This window comes from Pinus tabuliformis, chromosome 4_1 (assembly GCF_031772625.1).
Source record: "Pinus tabuliformis cultivar Carrire ecotype Pingquan chromosome 4_1, CPIR1, whole genome shotgun sequence".
Taxonomy (NCBI): Eukaryota; Viridiplantae; Streptophyta; class Pinopsida; order Pinales; family Pinaceae; genus Pinus; species Pinus tabuliformis.
In genome coordinates, this window is record NC_142303.1 from 55,764,881 (window position 1) to 55,785,397 (window position 20,517).

At 42.6% G+C, this 20,517-nt stretch overlaps 1 protein-coding gene and 1 pseudogene across 3 annotated transcripts in view; one reads left to right on the plus strand and one right to left on the minus strand.

Moving 5' to 3' along the window:
* Positions 1–20,517, plus strand: part of RECQI1 (RECQ helicase l1) — a 233,625-nt gene that overhangs the window by 97,071 nt on the left and 116,037 nt on the right. The gene's annotated exons all lie outside the window — the stretch shown is intronic.
* On the minus strand, positions 11,796–12,588 carry LOC149174129 (universal stress protein PHOS32-like; annotated as a pseudogene).

The window sequence follows — 20,517 nt, forward strand, 5'->3', positions numbered from 1 at the left end:
AGTTATATATATAACGTGAATTTAATTAATTAAGTAAGAAAACAATAAAAAATAAAAATAAATAAAATTATTATTTACGCTGGCAGATAAATACACGCCCCCGAAAACCCGCTCGATGTCGACAATGACAATGGTGGATTTTCAAAAAAAATTGTTGGATTCGGAGCATAAGATAAATAGCAACCACGATGAGGTTAGTAAAAGATTAAATGAATTCCAGATCAAGCTTCGGGAGCAAGCTGACGAAATAAAAAATCTTCATGATACAACAAATCGAATAGAAATAAAGATGGAAAATCAACATGTCCAAATAGAAGTAAACATCAAAGATGCCTTAACAATGCTGAAACCTCTGTGTAAAAAGATGAATTGTACACCCGAACAACTACTAAAAGAAAATGAAGAGAATCAAGAACACATCTCATCAGATTCAACAAAGTCAACAGACTCTCATGAAGAAGTTGAATCCCCAAGAAAATCAGCGACACCCCACCACCAAGAAGTGAGTAATACAGCCTTTACAAACAAGCAACTCTGGGATAACTTTACCAATCAACACCCTTTTTTTGCTCAACCATTAGGAACATACCAGCGAAGGGCAAAAGTCCAGATGCCTAAATTCGATGGAAACGAAAAAAACAATGTTGCATGGATAAATAAAGCCGAAGAATATTTTGAGATATATGACATCAATGACGATGACGAAAAGCTCAGGTATGCATCCATGAAAATGGAAGGAGAAGCATATAATTGGTATATGTGGTGGAAAAAGACAACACATGTCATTAGCTGGAGGAAATTTAAAGATGCATTCTTTAAAAGATTCCAAGGTGTAAAGGAAGAATAGTTCTTTTCAAAACTCATCAAATTACGACAAAAAGGAAGTGTGGACGAATACACTCAAGAATGGGAGACCTTAGTAACACGAGTCCCTGGGTTATCAGAATCTCGTCTAATTCAGTCATACATCTCGGGACTCAAAACCCATTTACAAGCAGAACTTGAGATGCATGACATTACATCAATAGAAGTAGCAAGACGAAAAGCAAAAACAACCGAAAAGAAATCTGAACCAATATTTTGGTCAAAAGCGGAAAAAACATATTCAAGATGAAGTATACCCCAGTACGTGGACTCAAATAATACGAGATATGTTCCACCACATCGTCGTGAAAATGAAAAATCTAATGTGGAAATGCGAAGGATAAAAGAGGGTAAATGCAAGCGCTGTGGTGAGAAGTGGGACCCCAAACATAGGTGTGCTAAAGGAAAAGAACTCAACAACCTATATAATTGTGAAGCAACCAATGAGTCAAACAGTGAATATTCTGACATAGAAGGAACAAAATATGCCCCAGAATTCTCACCAGAATTAGATGACGGAAGTATTCCACAAGTGTCATTATCAGCTATGACAGGTATATCACAACCTCAGACTTTAAAGTTAAAAGCACACATAAAGAAGAACAACGTGGTGGTTCTCATCGACTCTGGTAGTAGACACAATTTTTTAGATGCAACCATGGCAAAGAGACTCAATATCTTTTCATTTCCCTTACCAAACATGAAAGTGATGGTAGCTAACGGTAAGAAGATTGAAAATGTGGGGAAATGCCATAAGGTTAAATTGCAGATTCAAGACTTCAGTTTAGAGTCTCCATTTTTCACAGTACCGTTAGGAGTAGATGTAGTTTTAGGCATTCAGTGGTTACGAAATTTAGGTACTTATGCAGCCAACCACCACCAAGTACAATTTATAAAATTCAAATGGGGAGGTCAGATGTACAAATTACACGGATTCCAAACACCAGAAAATCAAGTTGCTTCATCATCTCAGATGATGAAGCTGACTCGAAAAGGAGCACCCGATTATGTAGTACAATGTCACTAGTTAGAAATGTTATTTGCAAACATGACTAGAGAAGAGTCACCAGAGATACAAGATTTGATTTGGAAGCATAAAAAAGTATTTCAAGACCTACCTATGAAGATGCCGCCTAATAAGGAAATTGAGCATACACTAGAAGTGAAGGCAGGGTCAGACCCCGTCAACATCAAGCCATACCAATATCCACATCTCCAAAAAACGGAAATTGAGAGATTAATCCAAGACCTTTTAAAGTGTGGGACTTTGATCATCTTGGAATATCTGATCAAGTGGAAGAACTTACCCGAAGAAGACGCTTCTTGGGAGAATGAAGCATTTTGTCAACAACATCCGTCGTTACATATGCTTTGAGGACAAAGCATTCTTTCGAGAGGAAGGCAATGTTATGTAAAAAATTAGTTAGTCTTTAATTTTAGGTTTATTAATTAAATATTAGGATTAATTAGACGAATGGGCATGATCATAAGATCATGCCCTTTCCCCAAAGGGTGCCCATGGCGGTATATAAGCCAGTAACCCCATTGTAATCATTCATTATCTGTCAATTCAATCATTAATAAATATTTAAATACATATTTTTCCGCATATCAGAAGTTTTTCTACTTCATTGACTACAGCTTGATGTCTCCTCACTTTCGCTCAAGTGGTGTGTGTCCACTCATGGCACAGTCATCGTCTGTCTCCACTTCCTTCTCTGACCTTGCTGGCACAACCTTGGTCTCGGAGGCCTCTCCCTTGCTTTTCTTCCATGGACATTGGGTTGCATAATGACCCAACTCCCCACAGTGGAATCATTTGACCTTGGAGAGGTCCTTCTTCTTCCGTTTCTCTTGCTTTCCCTCAGATGCTAGGGTAGCATCCACCTCCTCCTCCTTGTTGATTCTGATCCCCTTGCCACTGCTTCCCGCCTTGCTCAGCCTTCTGATCTCTTCTTGGCGAAGAGCCGCCCACATTTCCTCCCAATTTGGAAGGGTTGCCTTGCCTAGCATGCTCTGAACAAACACCTCCCAGTCTTCAGAGACTGCGTTCGGGGCTGTTCTCACCATAAATTCTTGATTTGGCGTGGTCGCTATGGAAGTCAGCTGATTTCGGATTTCCTTCAATCGATCGAGGAAGATGTCGATCTGTTCTCCCTTCTGCATCTGGTATGACCGCAACTGATTTTATAGTAACATCCTTCTCTACACAGAAGTATGTTGGTACAATTTCTTTAGGGACTCCCACATCTCATTTGTCGTGTCCTTTTCGGCAATATGTGGTACTACATGGTCCTTGACCCCGTCAAGAATGATGCTCTTGGCCCTCACCATTGCCTCCTCATACTTGTCGTTATCAGCTGGGTCAACTGGGATTGCTATCGTCCTCAAGGCGAAGTGCTTGACACGATTCCTGTCTAGAACGGATAATATTATGGCCTTCCAGACTACAAAGTTTGAGGCTCCGTTCAGCCTGTCCTGGTCTCTTACCCCGTTCACTGCCATCTTGCTGCTCCTCTACTTCCCTCCTGGAAGTTCTTGGTGTGACTCCCCCTGAGCCTCAATTTCCCTCCTAGAAACCCTTCTGCCAATGTCGAGATATCCCCACTCCGATCGTTAGTGCAACTGCACCACTGATTCGGATATCTCGGCTAGAAATCATCGGTAGAAACTCCCTCCTCCTTGGCCTTTCCTTGTTAGGTACTGTTTTGACTACAGTAACCCACCAACTCCACTTTGCAACTTACCCACAACCTCCTAAACCCCAACAAACTGAAGGTTAGAGCTCCTAGGCTCTGCGCAATCAGGTACTGGCTAAAATGCTCCCCTAGCCAACTGCATCAACCCTCCCAGTCTCTGCGTGGTTTTGTGTGAGCTTTTTCTGCCCTCCTCAATCTCTGCGCTGGCCTCTTCCTAGCTCAATTTTGATGACACAAGCACTGTGCCACCCCTTCCTTGCTGCTACTCTGCTAGGAACAACTTCTGTCACTCGGGAGAGCTGTTTTCTGCTGCTGTTGCTCTGCTCGGATGATGTCCTCAGTTCTCCTGTGATCTGCAACCATGCTCCGATTTATTTATGCTTACTTGTTCCAATTAATTAACAAGTTATTTACCATGTAAATACTGAAAATAAATACAAGTACATGCTCAACACATTACAGATCATCAACTGAAGGAAACAAAACAAGCACACGGTGACATCGTTGTTTTTGGACCAATGTCCCTGGAAAAACCCAATGCAGGAAAATTGGTGTAGCTATCTGAGGGTTTTATTATTATGCAGTTTCCGAATACAATCTGGGTGCAAAAACCGTCTCACCCAACAGAGAATAATCTCGACAGTAGTACCTCTCAGTTGGAGACAGATGTTCCGGCTGAAACCCCGGATAATCACTCTGGTAGCTTCACAACTCCAATCTGCCCCACGAAACCCCAGCGTCAGCCTCTAGGGACAACGTTAGCCCTTTCTGGCCCAGCGTTTGCCCAACGTCACTCTGGCTTGGCCTGCGTCAGCCTCTGGAGGCACTGCGTCAGCCCTCTGGCCCTCTGCGTCACCCACGCTGGCCCTCTAAGGCACTGCGTAGCTCCTGGTTGCCTTTGCGTGAGCCCTGGCTGGTTCTGTGTCTTTCACTCCTGGCCATTGCGCTGATCGGCCTAGTGCTATCTCTACATCTCCGCTTCTGTATTCACTGCCCCTCAGCTGCAAATTTGATCACTCTCTCAACTTCCTCAGCAAACCCAGCCTTAGAAAGTCGAAATCTCGATCAACTCGGTGTGTTCTCCAAGTGACCCTCAAGCCTCCTCTTATACTTTTCTCGTTGACAATTCAACAGCCGAGATTAAGTCCCTAATCAACGACTAAGATTAACTTTGGCTTGATCCATGACTTTTGGATCCTTCTAACATAGTTTTATATTAATTCACATTAATATTTTATTTTCCTTAAGTTTAGACTTAGGGACTCCATTAAAAATATTAATTATTTTAATATCTCCCAAACTGTTTAGAATCTGCCCAAACCATTTCTGGGTATTGGAGATCTCATGTGCTTTAGCCTCTCCACCAATTTTCGTGGCTAGAGCACATCTGATGCTACCCCAAATTAACAATGAGCTCTACCCCAATCCATGGCCATCACCCCGGTTCCACAGGTCTTAGATGAGCCTCTTTTATAATTCAGGAACCCATGATTGTCCCAACCCCTGGAGGTCAATGAACTGCCATACCTTGAAAGGGGTAATCACTGCTATATTTTACACATCATGCTCTTGTCCTTAGAGCCCCGTGCAATTAATTAAAGAAAATTCATAAAAGGCAAAAAACATATTAAAAAGGGTGGAAAAATCAAGGCCGGGGCACCTCATGTACCACGACTACTCCCTACTATACATTACATACCCAAGTGGTGGGCTTCCCCTTATCTAGCTACCTCTATGCTCCATTATGTGGCCCATGACTACCCCTCTCATCCCCTATTCCATGTCACTTATTTGTCACTTGCAACCCCCATTAGAGGGATGTACCTTGGACATCCTATCTCCTCTAAGGGCTGAAACCACCTAATAAGGTACTTGGCTAACCCCCTTTGGAGCTTGGAGACACTAGCACATGCCAAAGCGCACTATGGAAGGGGATGCCATTATGAAGTGCCCACTTTGCTATTCATGATTTGTAAGCTCTTTTACCCAATTATTTTAATGACTGGTTGTACTGGAAGCCTAGGGGATGCGTTGGATCTTATGCAAGATTGCAGGTGGTTTCCACTTGGGTTTGGTTTCTCTATATGGGATCCTGACCCCAAGAGGTCTACATTGGCACATGTAGGGTGTGCATAGAGAACCATGGGCCTCCACAACAGCAGACAACACTCCACAGGTCTTCATGGATGTTCAGAGACTACCAACGATCCACTTTTAGGATGATGGTGATATGCTTGGTACACTATGCGTGGCAGGCCCCCACAGGAGCCACACACTCTTGGTAGGAGTCCCAACACTTGTACAATTTCATGGCAGCATTCATTCCACCACCTGGACCATTACAAAGGATCTATAGGCATCTTCGATTCATATGGAGACCCATGGGGTCATTGATGTGCCCTTAGACCCACAGGGAGCACCACAGGTCTACTACTTGGAGAACAAGGGGCCACCCCCTTGTCCATCATATTTCGAGGAATTTATTCCTCAATATGACACTTTAGGATACTATTGAGCCTTTGGAGGGCCCTACGACATGCACATACTATTATTTGGCCCCTTGTGAGGCTTATTTTTACATTTGTGAGCTAGTTTGGTGGGTGTGTCACCAAAAGGGGTTATTATTTGCACACTATTTTATCAATAGGGGCTAATGTAGGCCCATAGGCTAATTCGAACTCCTTAGGAGGCTATATATTGATGTTAGATACATTCATTTGGATCATCACTTGACTTGAGATCTCTCTAATCATAGAGAATTTCACACTTTTTCCTTGGTGGATATTTTTTGGAGATGGATGAATTTTGATGTATGGATTTGGGCTATTTCTCTTGTCTTGAGATTTATTGAGAAAACAAAATGCTGGTTGGATATACTCTGTAACATTGTAAGTAAATTTAATGCTATTATTCTTGGTGCTGCATACTGCTAAAATTAGCATTATTGAAATGTGGAATTGAGCATGTTTTAGCTAATTTAATGTGTGGGCCAATGTTATATGAATGAAATATCCTAGAGATTTATTTATCTCGAGAAGCTTGCATCATTTGCTTTGAAGTATAAATGCTTGAAGGTCACTTTTCTTTTCTTTCTGTCAACATTGGATGAAGCTGACTTTCCGGGCCTTCTTGATCAATAAACCAAGTTCTTACTCATCATTATCCTTGACTTCATATCCCCAAGTGAACTAGAGACCGATCCGTCAAAAAGGGTGATCATTTTAGCCCTCCTTTTTACCATTTTCCCCAAGTCTAGCCCCATTAGGTCACCTAGGGCATCAATTTCTCGGGAATTGATCCAAGGAAAAACTTCAATCTCTTATAGGCTACTGCGCTGGTGGGTCCCTTCCCTCTCCTCCAAATTTGAGGCAATTCTAATGGTGGAATCTCTAGGAATCCCAAGCCCTAGCTCTAGGATCAAATTGTGCCTAGGCACCCCCAAGGCTAGACCTCAATAGGATCAATTCAACCTTTTGAAGTAAATCTTCTTGTTTGGTTCCTTCCTCTCACCTTGCCCAGGATAGGAACATCATTGGTTGCTACATTCCATCCCTGAACCTGGGCTGGGTGCACTTGGCCCCGTATGGTCCCACTTCTCAATAAAGATTATTTATTAAGGACCATTTGGGAATCCAAGTTTCCAAGGATTGTAAGGATTGAGAAACTTGTTTATAAGCCTATCTTGATTCCTTCCTTCCTCAACCCTCCAATCCTTGCCCCTTATCCCTGGTGGACCAAGTCCTTTGCTTAAAGAGCAAGCAAGCTCCATTCTTCACTCCATCCTTGGGAAAGGGTTTTCAGGGTCACTTCTCACCTCTCCATTGACATATACTTTACAAGTGATTCCTACACTACTGGGACTCCTCCTATCAGTGAAAGTTCGTAAAGAGCAGGGAGACTTAGCTGTGGTGACAGTGGGCTAAGCCTCCACCGTTGCCCTTAACCTAGCAGTTTCCCTCTTAGGAACCCCTTTAGGTCCCCTGCTGGTTTGAGTGGTAACCGGTCTCAAGTGAGGTGAGATCTAATCTCGGTTGTCAATCGCTTTGGATATCAGGGTTAGTGATTTAGCTCAATGTAAAGCTATAAAAACAAGGATACTGAGATAAAGATAGATTAATTGACTGGGTAGGACCGATAGCGATAACATCTGCATTGGGAAGGGTAGAAACCCTAGTAAACCTAGATCGTATGAACCATTAAAGACACAACAGATAACAACACAAGATTGAGAGAGACATCTTAGCGAGGATAGATGTTGGGTCCAAGGAAGGGGGCAACAAGGAGATCCAAATCATCCATGGAGGGCTTGATCAAGTGGATCAGATCTAGTGTTATACATGTATTTCCTCAGTTATGAAGAGGTAATGGTGTGCAAAGAATGTGGTATGCAAAACCTTCCATACTTTCTTGAAATGGTTAAGTATGGAATATACTAAAATGGTTATGTGCAAAGAAAGGAATGTGTGGAGGGATATGAAGTGGAGAAATACTTCCTCACAACTTTGGAAAATGAAAATAAAATGGGAGAAGAGGTAAGGTAATTCCACATGAAATAATATTTAGTAAAAGAAAATGGAAAATAGAGAAATGATATGAATAATAGTAATAATGATAAACAAAAGTAATGGAGATATGTGGGGGGGAATTGTGATTCTGTAAAATGCTAGACAAAGCTGAGACATAGGGCTATCCAATGAGAATAAATAAATAGATAGTAATGTTAGTTATGAAAAGGCTTAAGGTCAAAAGTCATGACCAATCAACTTCGTGATTAGCCACTGCTTATTTAGGCATACTGTCCGAGGAATTGTAATCATCATCTGAGTATTGAATAAAATATATATTATTACAAGTGAAGTTGCGTCTTTTGCAATTCAATTGCAGCGACCAAGTTTTTCTCCTAACAGTGGTATCAAAGCCAACTTTCTTCTCACATATGCATCACCGTATCAACATTCTGTCACCATACTTCCCACCATCCCATTCGCTGCTCCTTCGTGCTCCTATCCGCTCTTGCCGCGTTCATAACCCATCTTATGCATTCACGCTCGATCCGTCGGTCTCCCTGTCTCCCTGCATCGTTGTGCACTCTTGTCAACACCCTATTTCCATTATGCCGTGTCTATTCAAGTTTTCTCTGTTGTCGTGCGGTTGTGTATAGATTATCAAGGATTAAACAAGATTAGTATTAAACACAAATTTCCCATTCCATTGGTTGATGAGATGCTAAACAAACTCCATGGCACTGAATATTTTTCATTATATTTGAGGTCCGGCTACTATCAAATTCGAGTAAGATTAGAAGACGTTGAGAAAACTGCATTCAAAACTCATGAAGGGCACTATGAGTTTAAGGTAATTCCATTTGGTCTGACAAATGCACCAACCAACTTCCAGGAAACTATGAACAAACTCTTCCGCCCATACTTGCGAAAATTCGTATTGGTTTTTTTTGATGATATTCTCGTCTACAGCAAAACATGGAAGGAGCACCTCAAGCATCTAGAAGAAGTACTTTATGTATTGGAGAAGCATCAATTTATGCAAAATTATCAAAATGTACCTTTGGACAGAAGGAAGTTGAATACATGGGACACATCATATTAAAAGGAGTCCAAGTGGATCCCAACAAAATTAAAGCAATCAAAAAGTGGCCCAAGCAAAAGAATATATCCAAACTTAGGGGATTCCTTGGATTAACTGGATACTACATAAGATTCATAAAGAATTACGCACATGAGATGTTGAAATTTGGTACTGGAGGACAGGTGGTTCATTAAGGCTTTGATCTTTGGCCTAGGGAAAAGTGTTCAAAAGAATTTAATTTTTCTCCTAAAGTGACTTTATAATTTTTATAAAGTTAAATCTAATTTAAAAGTGACTTTAAGTGATAAAGTTACTAAAGTCTAATATTAAAGTGACTTTTATAAAGTCAATGAAAAATTAGAAAGGAAAAGTGACTTTGGAAATAAATGACTAAGTGGGTCTTTATTAAAGTGGGGTGAATTAAAAATAGAAAGTGAGATTTAAATGAGCATTTAATCTCAGCCATAGATCTCAATCTATTTCAGCCATTGGATTTAGGGATCACTCAAAACTCACTTAGGGTTAGATTAAAGGAGGAAAATGAGGAAAAGGTCATTCATTCTTTCATGAGCAGATTGGGAGAAGGAGAGCAAGAGAGCAAGAGAGATTTCTGAGCAAGGAGGAGAAGGAGACAACAGCTTGGCACACATTCCAAGGCAGCAGTTGAGCAGATTTGTACAACTGATTCAACACACAGTGAAAGGCAGATTTTGGCACGATTTTCGAGGAGTGGTTTGCACAAAAATCGAGTAGTTTGCTGGTTTTTTCTGCATGCAAAACGAGGGTCGTACAACACATTTATTGCAAGGCGTATAGCGCATTTATTGCAGTCTGTACAGTGCATTTAATGCTGGCCGTACAACAACATTTAATGCTGAAAATGGGCACGAAAGTCGAGGAGGCCATACAACATTTATTGCTGTCCTGTTTGCTGTAATTTCCAGATTGCTGTGAGGCACGGGAAAAGAGATAAGTTGTAAATTTGCTTGCTAATTTTTTTGCTGAATATTTCTCACTGTAAAAAGGCAATTTTCAGAAATAAAGAAGAGCTCTCGAACTAGTTTTCCCCAAGAGTTGTATGGGGTTTTTCCAGGGTCACCTTGACCAAAAATCTCTGTGTTTAAATGTGTTTTAATGGCTGCTTGTAACTACTAAATTTTATTTCTGCATTTCCCAGCATTCTGTAAAATTTCCAGAATTTGTGTTTTCAGCAAAAAATTATTTTTTCAGTGTTAAATGTATAGATATGGGAATGGGTGTTTAACTATATGGGAGAAATTAGGTGAAACTGAAAACCGGGGTGGGAAAATAGAAATTTCTACATGGTATCAGAGCTTGAGTGCTAAAGTGCAGTTTGGGACAGCAAGGAGAAAAAAATTACAGCTGCTGATTTTTCACTCAGAAAATTCCAGCAAGCTGATTTTTCACAAACAACAGTTTTATCTTTACTACAGCAGTGCTATTTTTCAGTTTTAGGACAGCAGGATGTCATTGGGATTGAGGGTGGATGATAGGTTAGATGGGCATACAAATTACACTGTTTGGAAGGAGAGAATGCAGAGTATCTTTGAGGAGGCAGAAGTTTGGGATATCATGGTGCATACCACACAGAACCCTGTTGTTGTGCCTACTGATGCTACTCAGTTGGTTGAGTATAATAAAAAGAACAACAAGGGTAAGAGGCTGATTCTAGACAGAGTCAAAGACCATTGCATTCTTCATGTGAGAGGAAAGAGAAATGCCCATGAGATGTGGACAACATTGTCCAATCTCTACTAGAGTACCAATGAGAACCAGAAAATGGTCCTGAAGGAAAGCTGAAGAACATTAAGATGGGTAATGATAGTGCAGCTGGATATCTCACAAGGATTACTAATGTGAGAGATGAGTTGGCAGCAATTGGAGAGGCCATTCAACCCACTGAGTTGGTGCGGATTGCAGTGAATGGCCTTCCCCATTCATGGATGAACTTTGCTGATGGGGTTTGTGCATGTGAGACCCTTCCCACATGGGAGAGGTTTTGGGATGATTGCATTCAGACAGAGATCAGGAAAGGTCAGCTTGGGGCAGCCAAGTGTTAAGATTAGGTATGTTCTATGCTAGAGCAATTTATTTAAATTTTCACAGTTAGCAATCACATCAGCATTACGATAAACTGCAGATAGAACATAAATATAAAACGTAGAAGACAAGCCAAGGCAAGAAGACACAAGATATGGCGCGAGCCAGGGACAAACCCCACAATGTGTGGGGAAACCCTTTGATCAAATCTTCTTTTATCTTCAAAGTTCAGCAGAGAAGGAGAGAGAGAGAGAGAGTACATTTACAACAGAAGTCAATACTTTGACTTATCTAGATCTAGCATAGATCATTTCATATCATGATGAAATCAGTTGAAGACATTCTGCTTCAACTGATTCTCAAGGTGACTCCTTCACCTATCATCGTGCTGCATCTCGTCCATTTGCTACACCTTACTGTGTAGCACCATCATGCTGCCCATGATCATCATGCTGCTCATGCTCTCATACATCACTATGCTGCCCATGATCATCATGCTGCTCATGCTCTCATACATCACTGTGCTGCCCATGATCATCATGCTGCTCATGCTCTCATACATCACTGTGCTGCCCATGATCTTCATCAGCTAATAACACAAATAAGCTTTGGCCAAAATATAAAAACTAGTTTGGCTGTGGCGGAGATACCAAAATATATAAAAAATACAAACAGCGATGAACATTGCAGGAATACAGTGCTGTCATCACATACTGACCATATTTGTCCCAACCTTACAAATTACAATTCGTAAATCAAAAGGGCATAGGTAATGTTCAAATCCCAGTGCCTTACGGACATAACAAACCAAAAGGTTTCTTTGTTTTTTTTATTTATACCTATATGAAACACTGATTCTCTTCATGGTTTGAATCCAGGTTCCTTTACAACAGTCACGGGGCAGTTTGCGCTGCTTATAACATAATTACTCACACTTCCGAGGAAAACCCTTTTCAGCTGCCCAAGGCCTCTGCTGTCCATCACCAAACTATCAAGCTTAAGGTCCTCAACCGCCTCGCATAACTTCTCCCTCGCATCACCCCAATAAACCTTGGCTATTACTTCTAGCTCCTTTTGCCTTGACGCAGTGTCCAGCAAATCCAGAGTCTCAGCATCCGGAGCTTAGACATATTGGCTACTCTGAACTCGGATAAAGGAATCAGAGGTGATCCGGACTGCTCCCACAGTTGACTCTGTCCGCTCTCCGGCGGTTTGTTTTGATTGACATGAATAACCACGACTCGATCTCCCTTGTCTGCCAGATTATCCAGAGCCCATTTGAGGGCAAATTTGCTTGAGGCTGAGTAGTCCACTGCAACTCCAATATTTCGATCGCCAGGCATCTTGCATTGCGTTGAGATTCGGTTGTTATGAGTTTCCCTTTTATTTCATTACGCTGGCTTCATAGCTGCGTATAGATCTATATTATATGACTCTGATCCTTTGCTTCATTAAGATAGCGGCTCACTGTGGTTATGTCCGAGACTATAAATAGCCCATAACTCATATAAATACAACGTCCTTATCTGAGACTTGATTTTCCAAATTGCTATTGCGGGTTACCATGACTGTGGCACCCTTACACTTGACTGCGGCTCCTACTGCGTCTTCCCTCTCCATCACTGCGGCTTTCTGCGGCTTGACTCTTCATCACTGCGGCTTGACTGAGGTCTTCATGACAGTGGCTTCCCTTACCAAGACTGCGACTTTCTTCGTGACTGCAGCTCCATGTTAACAGCGGTTCCACCTCCTCGTGACTGTGGTTATGACCGCGGCTTCCATATGATAGTCATTGTGTGTAGGGAGTCTCTCTGCCCTGCTTCCAGAACAGGGTATAAGAACAGCGTATAGCATTTAATGACCAGCGTATCCATAATGAACAATGTATAGCGTATATGTCTCCATTATGAACATCGTATAAGTCTCCCTGATCTGCATAATGGGAGCCTCCTTGACTGCGTAGGTTAGGACCTGCATATTAGACTTCTGGACAATGTATTAGGTCTCTGTCTATTGCGTAGATCATCCTCATATGCCTGCGGCTTCCTGCGGTTAGGGCATCACTCTTGGGCCAGCGTATCTTTTGGTTCTCTCCTTCCAAAAACCCAGACGTGGAGAGGAGATCACCTTAAGAATACGTGTGCCAATTGACATCAAAACTCTTCTATTTATACTAAAGCAAGGATGATGAATAGACACGTCGGTTGGGCTTCTAGAGCCTACATAAGAGCTGGTCGGCTTGATAATAATTACATAAACAAAATAAATTCATATCTCCATAAATACTTATCGGAATCGGATGATCTTTGGATCAATCCTACACCTCTCGACGAGAGGGATCCAATAAAAATATCAGCTGCCATAAATAAGCCGACCCACATGGAGTTTGGCCCTAGTTTCCAATTTAACACCAAGCCAGTTGAGCAGGATGAGGATGTAGCACTGTAGGCAGGAGGTAAGAAAGACAAAGGAAAGAAGCAGGCTTCCACAAGCAATGGTGGGGGCAAAGGCAAAGGTAAAGGTAAACAGGGTGACACACAGAAGGACTATTCCAAGGTGAAGTGTTGGAATTGTCAAAAGATGGGACACTATGCAGTTGTGTGTCCGGAGAAGAAGAAGAAGAAGGGGAAGAACCAGAACGTGGCAGCTTCAGCAGAGGTTGAGGACTTTGCAGTTCGTTTTGACCGAGAGTTTGGGTTCACTGCGTATGAGTCCCCTAGTGCAGGATCACCTGCCACACAGGTTCAGAGGGAGCATGCTTTTCCCTCGATTAGCGGAGCATCTTCAGGTATCTGGTATGTGGACAGTGGGGCTTCACGTCACATGACAGGAGTCCGGGAGTACTTCTCAGAGCTTTCAGAGAGTGGCACTGATATTGAGGTAGTACTCGGTGATGACAGAGTTGTCAGAGCAGTCGGGGTGGGGACACTGACATTTCAGAGGGAGTCCAAACCTCCCTTGAAGGTGTCAGACGTTCTTTATGTGCCAGGGATGAGGAAGAACCTCATATCCGTCTCAGCTTTGGAGGACAGAGGATATGAGGTACTGTTCAGGGGAGGATAGGTGTTGATGTATCCCAGGGGCACTCCAGCTGATTCAGCTAGAGTGATAGGTGTACGCAATGCAAAGGTGTACAAGTTTGCATCCAGTCCCTTGTGGCATTGAGCAGTAGTACCGACAGCAGAGCTAGCAGTTCTGAGCTATGTTAGATTTGGCACCGCAGGATGGGACATATGTATCATGGAGCCTTGAGGACCTTGCGAGAGATACATGTGTGCCAGATTTCAGCACTGATCACTTTGATACTTGCAGAGGATGTGCGATGGGCAAGTTTGCCAAATCCCCTTTTCCCAGCAGTGACAGCAGAGCGACTGGGATACTTGATTTGATTCATTCTGATGTGAGCGGTCGGACGTCTCATGTTTCCTTGAGTGGATATGAGTACTATGTTTTATTCATTGATGATCACTCCAGGAGGCCCTGGATTTATTCTTGAAGACCAAGAGTGAGGTCTTCAAGCGGTTTCAGGAGTTTAGAGCTCTTGTGGAGACACAGACAGGTCGGAAGATCAAGTACCTGAGGTCGGACAATGGCTGAGAGTACACCCTTGGAGAGTTTGTTGACTATTGTGCGGAGGCAGGCATTAGGAGGGAGTTCACTGTTCCTTACAACCCCCAACAGAACGGGGTTGCGGAGAGGAAAAACAGATCCATCGTAGGGGCTGCCAAATCCATGTTACATGATCAGGGGTTGCCATTGTTCTTGTGGGCAGAGGCCTGCAACACAACTGTTTACTTGCAGAACAGGAGTCCGCATCGTGCCTTGGGGCACATGACTCCAGATGAGGCTTTCTCTGGGAAGAAGCCTGATATTGGTCATCTTCGTATTTTTGGATGCATTACATACTCCTACATACCCGAGGAGAAGAGGACCAAACTAGAGCCCACCGCAGAGAAGGGTATCTCTGTGGGCTACAGTGAAACCTCAAAGGCCTTTCAGATTTACATTCTTGCATAGGGGAGAGTTGTTGTTAGGCGAGATGTGAAGTTCGAGGAGGACAGGGCCTTTAGGATATCACGGGAGTTAGAGTATTTGGATCAGCCAGACCCTCAGCAGCAGTTGAGTAAGTCGCAGGGATCCAGTGGGCAGGGATCAGGAGGATCTGGAGGCACATCTATGAGGATGTCAGGTCCGTCAGTGAGCAGTGGCTCACCGAGCCAGAGGGGTGGTGCTCTGGGCAGCATGCAGAGCAGTTCACAGAGCAGTTCACTAGGGAGTCCACTGATGGACAGTTCACACGGTACCTCAGCTTCTACAGGTTCAGGTGCAAGCAGGAGGACAGCAGACAGACAGTCAGGAGTTCAGGCTCCTGATGATGATGGGGAGGAGGAGTTTCATTCTCCTATGGGAGAAGTGCACTCAGGGAAGAGGAAGCCCAAGTGGTTTTAGGACACCTTGAGAGATGCCACATCTGTTGCTGAGCCGAAGAGGCCGGTCAGAGAGAGTAGACCACCTGAGAGGTTTTGTAGCTATATGGCAATGGTTACCAGCATCCTTGACTCTGAGCCTTCTAGCTATGAGGAGGCAGCTAGCCAGCAGGTTTGGAGAGAGGCCATGCAGGAGGAGTATTCTTCTATCATGAAGAATGATGTTTGGGAGGTGGTGCCGAGGCCTGAGGGCAAATCCGTGGTTACTTCCAGATGGCTTTACAAGGTAAAGCATGCTGCAGATGGCAGCATTGAGAAATTCAAAGCGAGGTTTGTGGCTAGAGGGTTCTCCCAGGTAGAGGGAGTTGATTATGAGGAGACCTTCGCTCCCGTGGCTCGATATACTTCGATCCGCTCCATTATATCGATAGCAGCAGAGATGGGTTGGAAGATCCACCAGATGGATGTGAAGACTGCATTTCTCAATGGCTTCATACAGGAGGAGGTGTACATTGAGCAGCCACAGGGCTTTGAGGTGCATGGGAAGGAGTCCCATGCGTGCAGACTAAAGAAGGCCCTCTATGGCCTGAAGCAAGCTCCCAGAGCTTGGTACTCTAGGATAGATACATACTTGCAGGGGTTGGGTTTCACAAAGAGTGAGGCAGATCCGAACTTTTACTTTATTGTGATAGGTGAGGAGCCTCTCATTCTGGTGCTGTATGTGGATGACTTGGTCATTACAGGTGCAGAGAGACTCATAGAGCACTGCAAGAGAGATCTTGTGGCGGAGTTTGAGATGAAGGACATCGACTTGATGCATTACTTTTTGGGTTTGGAGGTGTGGCAGGAGGAGGGGCATTTCTTCCTGGGGTAGGGGAAGTATATTGTGGACATCCTTGGCAGATTCCACATGGAGGATTGTAGACCCATGTCGACACCGATGATCACCAACTGGAAGAAGCTTCATGCTTCGGATTCGGAGTTGGTGGATCCCACATTGTACAGGCAGCTGATTGGTTCCTTGATGTATTTGGTCAACATTAGATATTGTTTTGCAGTCAACACGATGAGTCAGTTTATGTGTGAGCCTAGGAAGGTTCACTGGGTGGCTGCAAAACACATTTTGCGGTACTTGCAGGGGACAGTGGATTATGGTCTGGGCTACAGGCAAGGGGATGGAGTGAGATTGGCAGGTTACACTGATTTTGATTGGGCAGTTTGTGCTTCTGATAGGAAGAGCACTTCAGGGTGCTGTTTTGGGTTGGGTTCGGCAGTAGTGTCATGGTTCAGCCGGAAGCAGCAGTCAGTAGCATTGAGTTCAGTGGAAGCATAGTATATGGTAGCCAGTCTAGCTAGTTGTGAGGCCATCTGGCTTCGCAAGATGTTGTTTGGCTTATTTGGTCAGACGTTGAGGCCTTCAGTTATTTATTGTGATAATCAGAGTTGCATTAAACTCACGGAGAATCCAGTATTTCATGACAAGTCAAAGCATATCGGGATCAAATATCATTTCATCAGAGACTGTGTTCAGAAGGGCGCTGTGAAGCTTGAGTATATTTCCACTGATGAGCAGGTTGCAGATATTCTTACCAAAGCCTTACCACGGGGCAAGCATGACTATTTCAGGGACAAGATGGGTGTGGTGAGGAACACCTTCCTCGGTAAGAGGGAGTGTTGAAATTTGGTACCGGAGGACAGGTGGTTCCCTAAGGCTTTGATTTTTGGCTTAGGGAAAAATGTCCAAAAGAATTTAATTTTTCTCCTAAATTGACTTTATAATTTTTATAAAGTTAAATTTAATTTAAAAGTGACTTTAAGTGATAAAGTTACTAAAGTCTAATTTTAAAGTGACTTTTATAAAGTCAATGAAAAATTAGAAAGGAAAAGTGACTTTGGAAATAAATGACTAAGTGGGTCTTTATTAAAGTGGGGTGAATTAAAATAGAAAGTGAGATTTAAATGAGCATTTAATCTCAGCCATAGATCTCAATCTATTTCAGCCATTGGATTTAGGATCACCCAAAAGTCACTTAGGGTTAGATTAAAGGAGGAAAAGGTCATTCATTTTTTCATGAGCAGATTGGGAGAAGGAGAGCAAGAGAGCAAGAGAGATTTCTGAGCAGGGAGGAGAAGGAGACAACAGCTTGGCACACATTCCAAGGCAGCAGTTGAGCAGATTTGTACAGCTGATTCAGCACACAGTGAAAGGCAGATTTTGGTACGATTTTCGAGGAGTGGTTTGCACAAAAATCGAGGAGCAGTTTGCTGGTTTTTCTGTGCGCAAAACGAGGGCCGTACAATGCATTTACTGCAGGCCGTACAACGCATTTATTGCAGTCCGTACAACACATTTAATACTGGCCGTACAGTAGCATTTAATGCTGAAAGTGGGCACGAAAGTCGATGAGGCTGTACAACATTTATTGCTGTCCTGTTTGCTGTAATTTCCAGATTGCTGTGAAGCACAAGAAAAGAGATAAGTTGTAAATTTGCTTGCTGATTTTTTTGTTGAATATTTCTCACTGTAAAAAGGCAATTTTCAGAAATAAAGAAGAGCTCTCGAACTGATTTTCCCCAAGAGTTGTAGGGGGTTTTTCTAGGGTCACCTTGACCAAAAATCTCTGTGTTTAAATGTGTTTAATCGCTGTTTGTAACTGCTGAATTTTATTTCTGCATTTTCTAGCATTTTGTAAAATTTCCAGAATTTGTGTTTTCAGCAAAATATTATTTTTTCAGTGTTAAATGTATGGATATGGGAATAGGCATTTAACTATATGGGAGAAATAAGGTGAAACTGAAAACCGGGGTGGGAAAACAGAAATTTCTACACGAGACTGCTCCTTTAATGAATTTACTAAAGAAAAATTCCTTTCAATGGGACAATAAAGTAGATAAATGCTTCGAATCCTTAAAAGAGATAATGCCATCTACTTTGGTTTTGGCAACCCTTGATTTCTCCAAACCTTTTGTGGTAGAATGTGATGCCTCAGGGTTTGGGATTGGTGCAGTGCTAATGCAAGATGGTCGCCCCATAGCTTACGAAAGTCGAAAACTTAATAAATAGGAAAAGCTTGTGTTGATTTGGGGTAGCATCGGATGTGCTCTAGCCACGAAATTTGGTGGAGAGGTTGGGGCACATGAGATCTCCAATACCCAGAAAGGTTTTGGGCAGATTCTAAACAAATCAGGAGATATTAAAATAATTAATATTTTTAATGGAGTCCCTAAGTCTAAACTTAGGGAAAATAAAATATTAATGTGTATTAATATGAATCTGTGTTAGAGTGGTCCAAAAGACGTTGATCAAGCCAGATCTAATCTTAGCCGTTGATTAGGGACTTAATCTCGGTCGTTGAGATGTCAACAGGAAAAGTATAAGAGGAGGCTTGAGGGTCACTTGGAGAGTACACTAGAGTGATCAGTGATTCTATTCTCTAGAGCGGGGTTTGCTAACAGAGATAGAATCAGTGATCGGAAAGCAACTGAGGGGCATTGGGTATAGAGAGACAGAGAGGCAGAGATAGTGTTGGGATAGCAGCAGAGCAACCAGAGAGAGACGCAGGAGCAACCAGTGCTCACGCAGAGGCAGCTAAGCGCTGTGTAGAGCACTAGAGGGGCCAGCGTAGCTGACGTAGAGGCTCAGAGAGCTAACGCAGGGCCTCCTGGGGCTGATGCAGGGCCAGCGCTGGGCTAGGAGAGGCTGACGCAGTCCAGATTGGGCAGATGCTGGGGTTTCTGGGGCAAATTGGTGCTGAGTAGCTGCTGGAAGGATTATCCACGGTTTCAGCCAGCAGATTGTCAGAAACTGAGAGGTATTACTGCTAAGGAAATTCTCTGTTGGGTAGGCCAGTTTCGGCACCTAGATTGTACTATGATATTGCTTAATAGGAAAACCCTTGGATAGTTGCACTGGTTTTCCCGCATTAGGTTTTTCCAGGGACATTAGTCCAAAAATAATGGTGTCATGTGGTGTGTTTGTTCTTGTTTCTTTTAGTTGTTGATCTGTAATATGTTGAACATGCACTAGTGTTTATTTTCAGTATTTACATTGTAAATAACTTGTTAAGGAAAATAACAAGTAGGTAGGAATAAATTAGATAAAGTGCATGGAGGGTTTCTAACTAAGTAAACTTAGAAACTTCAACATCTTGAAGTCTACCTACCACAAGGAGATGTTGGCTATTATTCATGCACTAAGCAAGTGGCGTCAATACTTATTATGGAGCAAATTTTCAATCCGTACCGATCATAACAATCTTCAGTTCTTGTTACAACAAAAAACATTATCTACAGAACAACATAAGTGGATAGAGAAACTTGCAGCATTTGACATGGAAATCTTGCACAAAAGGGGAAAGGACAATGTGGTTGCTGATGCTCTTTCACGTAAAGATGAAGACACCACAACATGTGCCGCTTTGGTAGTGGTTCCTGATTGGTTGGACGAGATCTGAGCTGAATATGCCAAGGAACCAGACTCTTGCTCGATAATCGAAAACATCATTCAACACCCTAATTTTGAATGGAAGAATGACATACTATGGTATAAGGGTAGAATTTACTTAAGTCCTTCATCAAAGTTTAAAATAAAAGCTCTAAAGGAATCACACAATTCCCCTACAACTAGGCACGTTGGGTTCTTTAAGACATACTACAACGCACACCAGTCATTCTATTGGAAGGGAATGAGTAAAGAGATTCAGAAATACGTTGCCGAATGTGACATCTGTCAAAGAAGCTAAAGTGAAAACGTCTCAACTCCTGGATTATTACACCCCTTACATGTTCCAAATCAGAATTGGGAAGAAATTTCAATGGAATTCATTGACGGTTTACCCATGTCTGATTATAAGGATAAGATATTCGTTGTAGTAGACAAA